This window comes from Syngnathoides biaculeatus, chromosome 9 (genome assembly GCF_019802595.1).
Source record: "Syngnathoides biaculeatus isolate LvHL_M chromosome 9, ASM1980259v1, whole genome shotgun sequence".
Lineage (NCBI taxonomy): Eukaryota > Metazoa > Chordata > Actinopteri > Syngnathiformes > Syngnathidae > Syngnathoides > Syngnathoides biaculeatus.
The window spans coordinates 17043482-17054673 of NC_084648.1; the positions used below are offsets into that span (position 1 = coordinate 17043482).

The 11192-nt window shown below is 42.8% G+C and overlaps 1 long non-coding RNA gene across 1 annotated transcript; it reads right to left on the reverse strand.

Moving 5' to 3' along the window:
* Positions 1–240: 240 nt before the first annotated feature.
* Positions 241–9134, reverse strand: LOC133505652 (uncharacterized). The gene is made up of 3 exons (XR_009796311.1): positions 9030–9134; positions 5996–6129; positions 241–466 (listed from the first exon to the last, which is right to left on the reverse strand). It is a non-coding gene; the product is annotated as an uncharacterized LOC133505652 (long non-coding RNA).
* Positions 9135–11192: the final 2058 nt, after the last annotated feature.

Sequence of the window (11192 nt, forward strand, 5' to 3'; positions counted from 1 at the left end):
CAATATTTTGATTTTGAGAATTTTCCATTTCTGTTATATTCTCTTGTTTTTTTTAATTTTTGTTTCTATTTTTATATAGTGATATTTTAACATCTGATACATATTATTATTATTATTACTTTTTTTCTCTGTATTTCTCAAAATGTACCAAGAATCAATTCCCACAATTAGAATAAAAAAGTGCTAATGTGACAATAAAGTCGTAATATTACGAGAAATATTACTCTGACAAAAAAGAAATCCTATTATGGGAAAAAAAAAAATCAACACAATAAATTACAAGGAAATAAAAATAGTTGAAAAGTGAAGAAAGCATGTAGTCCAAAAATGAGAATTCATTTTCCACTTAAAGAAGACTTTCCTTCCTTGGATGAGTACATTTGTTGTTGTTGTTGTTGTGATTTTACTACAACATGACTTGATTGCAGTATTCCTCCTCCTCCTGGTAATTGTACTCCTAAAGGAACTGCGACAAAAAGTCCCAATTGAGCATAATTGACAGCAGTCGGCCCAATTAAAAAACGACGTGACGACGCGTTGATCGGAAAGCGATTCATCCCGGCGGACTCGTTGAGTCACGGCGACGGGAACCTCGCAAACAAAAGATCGTCAGTCGGCGGGAGACCGGGCTCCGCTCGCTCGCTCGTTAATCTCCTGCATATTTAATGAGGGGATATTAAAAAAAAAAAAGGAAAAAAACCCCAGAATGCGCTGGCTCTATTTTTAGCACGACTCTGTTGACGCGTCGCACGTGAGGCTGCGCGACGTCGACACGACAACAAGATGTTGTGGCTGGTTTTTGCTGTCGTGCTGTGATGCAAACACAATATAGAAATACTCCCATGACAGGTAGAGAGAAATAAATACATGATGTTTTGTAGTTTTTCCGTTATTGTACAATGGCAGGGAACTGGAGTCTCGTGACTTGACTCGAGTTTTGCAATTATTTGTCCTGTGCGAGGCTAAAACTTATGCGAGACTTGAATTTGTCTTGAACTGCAATATTGTATACTTGTCATGAGCAAGACTTGGCCACTGCCAAGAGGGGCGTGGCCAGGCCACTGCTCTGGGCGGTGACACCTGTCACCACTCACATTGGGACTGTAATTAGACGGGAATTTATGTTGGAGTTTTTGTCACTGGCATTTGCCAGTTCGTTGCCTTGCGTTAATGAGTTGCATTCACTGCCTGTGGGACTCTCCCCTCTGTGCGTAAGTTAGAGCGATTCTGTGCCCGTTAGTTTGATCCTGTCCAGAAGAGTTTGTTAGTTTGCCCCTGAGTCATCGGACCCTGCTGTATGTCTTTCGGATCCCGCCTAGCCGAGCGTTTCTGTGCCTCCGCCTTGGCGGACTGCCACTTTCTGGGATAAACTACAGTGAACATTATACCTCTGCCTCGAAGTCCTGCATTTGGGTGCGCCCCCGCACCGTTGGTTCCTAACAGTCCTATTGAAAATCAGAATTTCTTTTTCATTCATTTTCACCGTATAGTCGTATCAGGCGTGCACGAACCGTGGAAAATGGATGTATAGAAAGACATTTTTTGTGTGTTTCAAGCTGCACTGTATGAGGTCATAACGTAAACGAACATAATGCAAAACGCAATCTGCGGTAGGAGCGAATCCCGCTTTTGTTGGGCCGCCGTGTTTTTGAATCCACTTTCGCTTTTGGTACTGGTTCTTCGTGCACCTCCATGGCCTTATTATTATTATTTCGTATTAAAAAATGCAAATTGTGCTGTACCCGATGAGGACGAATTTCCCACACGAGCAGCCGAGAGGGAGGAAAATGCAAATAAAAAGCAAAGATCCAATAATCCCGACACCCCCCACGTTGGCCGGCACGCTCGACATTGTTGGCACGGCAGGAAGCTCGCGGGGCGGTAAGCGTGCGCTCGCGGTGGCCTCTGCCAAACGGATTTTTCATTTTGGCGTGGGCTTGTTGTTTTGTTCTTTTTCCAGAGTGAAACGCGCCTCCTTTTAAAATATCTTAACCTGCATTTTTGGAACACGCTGTTCTTCATCAGTGTTCTGGAAAAGCTCGGTGCCGCATTTCCACGTTTCCAAAAATTCAGAGAGAGTGGCATGATTCGATGAGAGTATTTTCAGGCCTCGGCGCGGCATTTCGTTTTTTTTTTTTTTTTGTTCCCGTCAAATGTCAGATTTGACCCAAACAGTTCACAAAGACACGCTAAGTACAGTAATGAAGTACTGTGGTGCCTTGCCATGCGAGTGACCCAACTTCAATTTAAAAAAAAAAATAGTGAATACTCGGTTGTCGAACGTCTCCATTCTCGAACAAATCGGTTTTCGAACGAAAATTTCGCAAATATTTCACTTCTGTTTTCGAACGAAAATCAGGACTCGAACGCCTGCGACAAAACCCGGGAATAACATAACGCGTGCTGCCCGACCAGCTGACCCACAATGCGCGTTGTTCTCGTGTATAACGCAGCCTCTGTATGCCTCCGATTCGGTTTTCAAACAAATCCGCCTTCTGGAACGGATTGTGGTCAAGAACCGAGGTTGTACTGTACAAGCATTCATTGGCCGATATTTATTTATCAATTTATTTATTTTTGCTTTGACATGCGAGCGCAAACTTGAGTTACAAGCGCTGTGTGGCTGCAACTCGACTAGCTTAACAATAAGCGTCGGTTTTACAAATATTGAACATTTCACTTTGAGCTGTTTAATGACACTTGCAGTTGAAGTTTATCCATCTATCCATTTTCTTTGCCGCTTATCCTCATGAGTGTACTGGCTGTCTAGGGGGACGAGGCGGGGTACAGCCTGAACTGGTTGCCAGCCAATCGCAGGGCACATGGAGACAGACAACAGTCGCGATCGGAATCAGACCTTGGGGCAATTTAGGGTGTCCAATTAATGTTGCATGTTTTTGGGATGTGGGAGGAAAGCCGAGTGCCCGGAGAAAAACCCACACAGGGACGGGGAGAACATGCAAACGCCACACAGGCGGGGCCGGGATTGAACACGGTTGAAGTTTACTGTCAATCTAAACATTAAAAAAAAAGAATTACATATTTCAGATTAGAAACAACTGAATTGAGTTTAGCTTCATGGTAAAAAAAAAAAAAAAAAAAAACACCCCACAAAAAATCGGCCGAAAATTAAAGTCAACAGTCGAGGTTTGGGAAGCAACGGATGTTTTTACACAAACAAACAAAATAATTGCAATAGACACACCTAGATTTTATTTGTCCTCTATAAAAAAATGAATAATATTACAGCGTGTTAAAGGGTCACAGTAGTGGAAGAAGTATCGTTCTTCATTTGTGTCTGCGTGACTGTACCAAACTGCCTCCGAGTGGCCAAAGCAGCAGAATTCATTGGATTAAAACACGATCCGCAAACTCTTTCTTTTCATTTAACGTAATTGTTATCGCTCTATTTGATTAAAATACACTATTGTCAAGTGATATTTTTTCCTTTTTAAAAAGACGAACTACTAACTTAACGGGGGCGGAATGGACCTCATTTGGGGTTGAAGTAGTTTTCAGTTACGAGCGTGCTCACGGAACAAATGAGTCTTGTATCTCAAGGCAGCCCAGTACTTAGTTACTGTCAACCGCTGCCTTTCTACTCGCCCACCTGCCACCGCTAATCCGCCAGGCTCAGACGATGTGAGGCTCGGTCGGCCAGGTGGTCCGGCCGTGCGTGCGACCCCCCCCCCCACTCCCCCCTCCCCACACAACCCCCAGCCAGCCACCGGAGGCGTGCGTGACGATGATAGTTGCGGACGAGTAGTACACACACATGTACTGCGTAGGCTCCTCTGCTGTGGCGTGGTTGCCCTCGGTGTCAAATCTATCGATTGATTTAGATGTCTATGTGTCTATTTCTATGTTGGGAGTAATACCGATATAGAAAGATCAATAATCAAATGGAAATGAGAGCCTCGTCAGAGCAAAGGATTGCCAGACGGTTGAGTCCGAATCGAAGGTCTCGTTGTGTGAGTCAAGAGTCGGAGCGCAGTCTCAAGACCGCTGCAAAGTAATCGTTACGAATCATAACGACGGCATTGATTACAGGCGCTTATCTAAACTTCGGAACGTTCCAGCGAGCGAGGACTGGGGCCCTAACACGAAATTCGAAAGCCGATCTGACGCTGATTATAAATTTGCCTCGATCAGGTGCTCCCTGCGAGATTGCTGACAGAGGAGTGCAAAGAATAACAGGAAGACTTGAGGACAGCTTTAAAAAAAAACAACTGCAATTAGCAGGTACTCTATATGTGTGTGAGTGGATATGAGAGGAAGAGTGCATAAAATATTTGTATGCTCATAGGGGGTCACACTGTATATTTAAAATGTTTTGCATATTGTATCATGTGTGTATACTGTAAGAGTGTGTATTTCTACATAATGCATGTATATAGTGTTTGCACGTGTAAAAATATCTAAGCCTACATGTATGTATAGTGTGTTGATGGACTGTACTGTATATAAGAGTAGACTGTATATAGTTAGAGTGTGTGTTTGTGTATAGTTCACATATATTTTGAGTGTGTGTGTTTGTGTCCGTAGAGGGTTGACGTGTAGCGTCAGGCAAAAAACTTTGTTGCCCGTTGCCTTCAACAGTGTGTCGTGTTTTAGCAACAAGCATGAATAGCAAGTGTGTGTGTGTGTTAGCATGTGTGTAAATGCGTGTTTGTGTGTGTGTGTGTGTGTGTGTGCGCGCAAATCTCACAGCACACTGAGCTGCTTCCTGCATTTTCCAGCTCACCACTAAGCCCCCCGGTCAGATGACAGCTGGTGGGCACGTGCATGCACACACACACACACACACACACACACACACACACACGCACACACACAGATATTTTTTACAATGTTCTGTAGGTTATTGAAAGCTCTTGCTAGTATTTTGACCCCTCCCACGAGGGAGCCGTAATACAGCGTTGCCTTGAGATAAGACGTGGATTTATTGCATGGCCACAGGCTGAACTCAAAATCCTGGCATCTCAAATCACCTGTGCTCATTGAAATGAATGGAAATGCCATTGATCCGTTTCGGACACCCCTCCTGATAGATAGATAGATAGATAGATAGATAGATAGATAGATAGATAGATAGATAGATAGATAGATAGATAGATAGATAGATAGATAGATAGATAGATAGATAGATAGATAGATAGATAGATAGATAGATAGATAGATAGATAGATAGATAGATAGATAGATAGATAGATGGGTGATGTTGAGTTTGCTTTTGAAAATTTACGTCTACATTTGCCGTGCCACGGATTGCATGTAACAATAATATTCTATCATAAAATCACATCTTATTCGACATTTGATTTCATTTTACTTTCTAGATTTTAGATATTATTATTATTATTGCTAAAGTGGACAAGGGTTGACTCATATGAGCTATTTTGCACTGTTAACTTTTTATTTATACTAATACTATATTTATACTACTTCGATCGTTCAATCCATTTTCTCTCACAAAATTACAAATATAATTTTTGCAAGATTAAGTGGACAAAGTTGAACTCCAATGATCCTCTTTGTAAATTGCATTTTTTTTGCATCTTTATATCATTTTTAAAAGCTTCATTTCTACGTACTATTTGCACAGTCATCATATTTTTTTTGTTTTGTTTTTGTGATGAGATTTCATTACATTTTTTCCCCTGACTATTTTTCACAGCCAGATAATTGAAATTGAAATACACACAAACGGCGCCTGAACATTCTCAACACTTTGTCATGTTTAGTTTGTCGTAGCTGCTACCTGTTAGCAATACGCGCGTTAACCTTTTAAGTGTGCCGTGAACTTAATTAGCGCCGACGTGTGCTGAATATGAACTGCGTTTCCGCAAATTACCGAGACGTATCTTGACGTCGCGCCCGCAGATGCTTCCGCTCTGCGACGGGCGAAACAAAATCCGCCCGAAATTCCCCCGTAACTCCATCCGCGACGTCCGCGTGGCCGACGACCGGTCCTTGTATCATTCATGTGACGTACCTTCGCGGCGGCGGCGTCTTGTCGCCGGAAGCGAGGATCAAATGTATCCTTTGCGTGCGCCGCATCAATATTTCACAGACCTGCCGCTCACCGCTAACTTGAGCGCGCTTGTTTCTTCGGAAATAGCGGCATGTCTGCAAACAATGAATAATTCCGTCACATCATCACACATGTTCATGATTTAGTGGGTCATGTGTGCTACATTTAGTGCTGGAGTACAAGACGCTGCGTTGTTGTGGTTTGTTTGTTTGTTTGTACAGGACTACCCATCACGTAGCACCTTCCGATATGGACTGATCATGACCGGAAAACAAGGTCAACAGGCTAGCAGACTACTAAAGCTATCATCTTACCACTTTATGGCAACCTTGGATAATGTTAGGGGTTATCCTGTGTTTTTGGGGCTTTAAGGGGTCTTGGGAGCTTGTGTTACCGAAGTTCACACAGGTGTACTACCTAGGTCAAGTTTTAGAGACCCTGTATGGCAAACAGCGCGGCTACCTGATGACAACCACTTATGTCCACTTTATGACAACCTTGGTTGTCTCGCTATGTTGGTCCAGGATTCTAATTCGGTCTGTAAGGGGTTTTGCGATTTGATACTATGGACGTTCACAAGGGTGTACTAGATGGTTGCGGTTTCACAGTTCCTGTATGGCATATAACATGGCTTACCTGATAAAAACTACTTCTCTCCATTTTATGAGAAACTTGGATAATGTTTCGATGTGGCAATTCAGGCTCATATTCACTTTTTTCATGCAAACGTTGCATAAGGGCAACTGGACTAGCTATTGAAGAGTCCCCGTCTGGTAAATTTTAGGGCTATTCTAGAAAACCACAGCAATGACAAACTTGGATAATGAAAGTAATATTTTCAGTTGTCTGTCTGTCCAAGATTAATATTTCCGTATTTAAAGGGGTCCAAGAAGATCTTGTTTGGAAGTTCAGGAAGGCTGTATGAACGATAACTGGATTATGTACTTGTTTAAAAGTCCCCATATGATACATTTGAGGCCATGGCAGTACTTTTCTAAAAAGCATGAGAAAAAAATGGGGTTTTGAGCCCGGACTTAAAAATATTCCCACTTGGGGCTGACGTCGCCTCTGTTGGCAACCTCAACTAAATGCTGCTTCGCCATGGTTGCCTTGGACTCTGCGCTCCACTGTTTGACCTCAGTCTGTTGATATCAGAGCTCTACTGGGTTTGTATTCCATAAGCATTTCTTTCATGTATTAAGGACCAAAAGAATTTATCGATTTACAGAGCAGTACCAGAACTTTAAAAACTATTCTAAAGCCGACTGGAAGCCAGAGTAAAGACTTAAGGATTGGAGTTATATGCTCTGACCTCTTTTGTTCTGGTCACAACCCAGAGCTGCAGCTGTTAAATGCTCCTTTTGGGGAGTCAAGTCAGAAAACCATTACAATAGTCAAGTCTACTCGAGATAAAAGCACGGATGAGCTTCTCCTGGTCTGCTTGGTAGATGCCATCCTTCACTCTGGATGTGTTCTTCAGATGGTAAAAGATGGTTTTTGGAATTGATTTGAGATGGCAGTTGAAAGTCGGGTCGGAATCCATCAGTACACCAAGGTTTCGGACACGGTCTTTGTTTTTTCTTGATTATCCAAAACAATAATCTCAGTGTTGCTGTGGTTTGATTGAAGAACGTTTTGGCACATCCAGTTTTTTGTTTTAGACCACGACACAACACCTCAATTGAACTGTAGTTCGGCCAATCAAAAGAACTCTTGGCCTTTCAAAAAATGAAAAAAAAAAAGCAAAATGGCCGACATCACGTGTTTGTTCGAAGCGGTTGCTCAGTTACGATGCTTTTGTGGGCTGAATTCTGATGAAGATCGTTGGCATGGGGGGTCAAAGTGGCCCTTTCAAATCCACAACAGGAGAAGTTCAGTGCCTTTTCCGACATGGGTTCTTCAGACTTCTTCTTCTGCTTCTGCTTCTTCTTCTTCTTCTTCTTCTTCCTCTTCTTCCTCTTCCTCTTCCTCTTCAGCTTCTTCCTCTTTCTCTTCCTCTTCCTCTTCTTCCTCTTCTTCCTTTTCCACTTCTTCCTCTTCCTCTTCTTCCTCTTCTTCTTCTTGGGCAGGTATGATGGACAACTTTGGACTCTGGCTAGCGATAGCCGGCCTCACAAATCTCACAGAAAAGACACACAAAAAAACCCATCATCTCTTAAATGTTGAAGTTTTAATAGATCAGGTGGCATAATGTTAGGTTTAGCTTTAGCTAAAAACTTTCCCTACGCAGACAAAAGCATATTTTTTTTTATCCAAAATCTAAATTTATTGAACAAAAAACAAACAAAAAAAAAATGCATTTGGAAACACCTTCATATTGAACTATTAGATCTCAGTGAGCGTGTAAATCTGCACTCGGGTGCCCATTAGCAAAACAAATGGCTGCACAGTAGCGAGTCCTGCAGGCGTCTTGGCAGCCATGACGGGGAGAAGATACCGTATGTCCACTTTAACATTTCAGTCAGTCGTGTAGGATCCAGCGCTCCCTTGTGAGGATAAGCGGCTTGGGAAATTGATGGATAAAGCTATGTGGTCTGCGTGGTCACTCTATGTGATAATTCACGTTTTAATGCAAACAATTTTTTTTGGTTACGTTTCCAAATCAAACATCATAGACTAACTGAATAACACTACGTGAAGTACTAGAGTATAATTCTCTTCTTTTTGCGCGTATTTTTTATTTTCATCGTTTTATTTTTTCACGCACCAACACCCCGCTTTCTTTCCCGTCTCTTCAGCGCCACGCTAGATGCGCCACGGCCGTAGGCCGCGTGACGGCGCGCATGCCGCCTCCGCCAATCGTCACAATCGCACGCCCGGCGGGAATCGCTACTCGCCGCTAATTTATTCGCCTTAACGCTCGAAGCGTGCGCCGCTATTTTTTTTTTTTTTTTTTTGTCGAATGTGAACATGGAAGCTAACTATGTATAAACCCATACAAGTTGTTGGAAAGCTTGCTTTGTGAACCACTAGAAATAAAAATGAGGCTACTTACAGGCGTAACTGGTAGCCAGTGAATCACAGTCAAGGCCAGTGCGAATGTAGCGTTGAACGAGAACGGCGCCCGTATCGTTAGCATGAAAGTCAAAGTCCAGTCGTCGCAAAGACACACCTGGCACGCATTCACTGCTAATTTATTTGCCTTAACACTTAAACATGCCCCCCCCCCCCACCATATACCCCCCAAGTATTGATCCCAGTGTTCTTTTGCACTATTGATTTTCTGATTAAATACTGAGCCAGTAACAAAGGGTAAATTGTCAAGACGGCGCGCTATAATGAACACCGGGGAGATCGCGACCAGTTTCACTCGAACGTGTGCCTACGTGATGCGCAGGGATGAATCCTGCTTCAATGAGGAGGTCACGCACCGGCACAAAGATTCGCACTCGTACAACTTGCGTACCGAGTATGTCTTGTTGTTTATTAGCATTGTAGTGGTTCGCATAGCTGGTTCTCACGCAGTCGGCACAAGCTCCTTTCTCAGTCTCCACTACATTTGTAATCGCCTTTTTGATTGACTGGCGAATCGTCCCGATTGTAGTCTTCCTTTCACTTCTAGTGTAGTGATTCACATAGCTGGCTCTCATGCAGCTGGTGCAAGCTCTTTTCCCAGTCTCCACTACATTTATAATCGCGTTTTTGATTGACTGGCGAACCGGCCCGATTGTAGTCTTCCTTTCACTTCTAGTGTAGTGGTTCACATAGCTGGCGATCATGCAGTTGGTGCAAGCTCCTTTCCCAGTCTCCACTACATTTATAATTGGCTTTTGATTGACTGGCGAATAGTCCCATCTATAGTGTTCCTTTTTTTTCTTGTGTAGTGGTTCACACAGCTGACTCTCATGCACTTGGTGAAAACTCTTTTCCCAGTCTCCACTACATTTCTAATCGCCTTTTTGATTGACTGGCGAATCGTCTCGACTGTAGTCTTCATTTCACTTGTAGTGTAGTGGTTCACATAAGTGACTGTCATGCAGTTGGTGCAAGATCCTTTCTCAGTCTCCACTACATTTGTAATCACCTTTTTGATTGACTGGCGAATCGTCCCGATTGTAGTCTTCCTTTCACTTCTAGTGTAGTGATTCACATAGCTGGCTCTCATGCAGCTGGTGCAAGCTCTTTTCCCAGTCTCCACTATATTTATAATCGCGTTTTTGATTGACTGGGGAACCAGCCCGATTGTAGTCTTCCTTTCACTTCGAGTGTAGTGGTTCACACAGCTGGCGATCATGCAGTTGGTGCAAGATCCTTTCTCAGTCTCCACTACATTTATAATCGGCTTTTGATTGACTGGTGAATCATCCAGACTGTAGTCTTTCTTTCACTTCTAGTGTACTGGTTCACATAGCTGACTATCACGCAGTTGGTGCAAGCTCCTTTCCCAGTCTCCACTACATTTATAATTGCCTTTTGATTGACTGGCGAATAGTCCCATCTATAGTGTTCCTTTTACTTCTAGTGTAGTGGTTCACACAGCTGACTCTCATGCACTTGGTGAAAACTCTTTTCACAGTCTCCACTACATTTACAATCGCCTTTTTGATTGACTGGCGAATCGTCCTGATTGTAGTCTTCCTTTCGCTTTTAGTGTAGTGGTTCACATAGCTGACTCTCATGCAGTTGGTGCAAGATCCTTTCTCAGTCTCCACTACATTTATAATTGCCTTTTGATTGACTGGCGAATAGTCCCAGCTATAGTGTTCCTTTTAATTCTAGTGTAGTGATTCACATAGCTGGCTCTCATGCAGCTGGTGCAAGCTCTTTTCCCAGTCTCCACTACATTTGTAATCGCCTTTTTGATTGACTGGCGAATCGTCCCGACTGTAGTCTTCCTTTCACTTCTAGTGTAGTGGTTCACATAAGTGACTGTCATGTAACTGGGACAGGCTTAATGCCCTAGCAATTTTACATTCAGAATCAGATGGTAACCACTGAATAATCCAGGGTGTTTTGAGTGTGATTTTTAATAGCAGTATAGTAGTTCACATTGTTTGCTTTCAAGTAGCAGCTGTAAGATTGATTCACATTTATTTCTACATTTGTTCTGCGTTCGTTTTTTTTATAGGGTAGTGTTCACTTAGCAGGTATTTTTAGGTAGCTGGTGGGGGGCTGAGTCCCAATTTGTGGTTCATAATCACGCTTAAAATCAAGTCAC